We start from the raw sequence: 894 nt of genomic DNA, 5'->3' as shown, positions 1-894 counted from the left end.
GTGTACATTTTTAGGCTATTCTACTACACATAAAGGGTATAAGTGCTTGTCAAAAGAGGGTAGACTATACATTTCTAAGGATGTGATCTTTAATGAGCAACATTTTCCCTATGTCACTACTGATTCCTCTCCTACTTCTAATACAAAAATCAATTTTGAGTCATTCAAATCCCCTCCTACTCACATACACAAACTTATCCCATGTGTCACAGAATCAAGTCTTCACCTTCAGTCATCAATGACCCCTCAATCATCATCCACTAACTCTCACATTGCCTCAAATAGTCATAATACCACAGAACAGTCAAACAGTCAACATCACTCCCCTATCAACACTCATATGTCCAATCCCACTACCATTGTTCCCTCCCCTAGTCAGCATACTACTAATTCTTCTATATTCTCTCAAGGTGTTACTACTATGGCTCCTACTCATCCTATGGTCACTAGATCCAAATCTGGAATTGACAAATCTATAGTTCCAAGAGAAGTGCTTAGAGCTCTTCTAGTTCACACAGAACCCACAAGTGTTAAGGAAGCTATTGCTGATCCAGTTTGGTTACAAGCTATGCAACTTGAGTTTGATGCTCTCATTAAACTAGGAACTTGGTCTTTGGGTCCCCTACCTCCTCATAAACATGCTATTGGTTGCAAATGGGTTTTTAGAGTAAAAGAAAATGCTGATGGTAGTGTCAACAGGTACAAAGCTAGGCTTGTGGCAAAAGGGTTTCATCAAAAACCAGGGGTTGATCTCACTGAAACATTTTCACCAGTTGTGAAACCTATTACCATCAGAATCCTTCTCACCTTAGCTGTGACTTACAAATGGCCTCTAGAGCAACTAGACATTAATAATGCCTTTCTCAATGGTGTGTTAGAAGAAGAGGTTTATAT

At 39.3% G+C, this 894-nt stretch overlaps 1 protein-coding gene and 1 long non-coding RNA gene across 3 annotated transcripts in view; one reads left to right on the top strand and one right to left on the bottom strand.

The window, feature by feature from the left end:
• The window catches only part of LOC109326964, a 20,674-nt gene that overhangs the window by 333 nt on the left and 19,447 nt on the right, over window positions 1-894 (bottom strand). The window lies entirely within an intron of this gene.
• Window positions 1-894, top strand: part of LOC109326963 (probable ethanolamine kinase) — a 24,319-nt gene that overhangs the window by 8,737 nt on the left and 14,688 nt on the right. The gene's annotated exons all lie outside the window — the stretch shown is intronic.

Source organism: Lupinus angustifolius, chromosome LG14, assembly GCF_001865875.1.
Source record: "Lupinus angustifolius cultivar Tanjil chromosome LG14, LupAngTanjil_v1.0, whole genome shotgun sequence".
In the NCBI taxonomy this organism is placed as follows: domain Eukaryota; kingdom Viridiplantae; phylum Streptophyta; class Magnoliopsida; order Fabales; family Fabaceae; genus Lupinus; species Lupinus angustifolius.
Note: the sequence above shows the minus strand (reverse complement) of the source record. Positions and strands in the feature narration are given on the sequence as shown.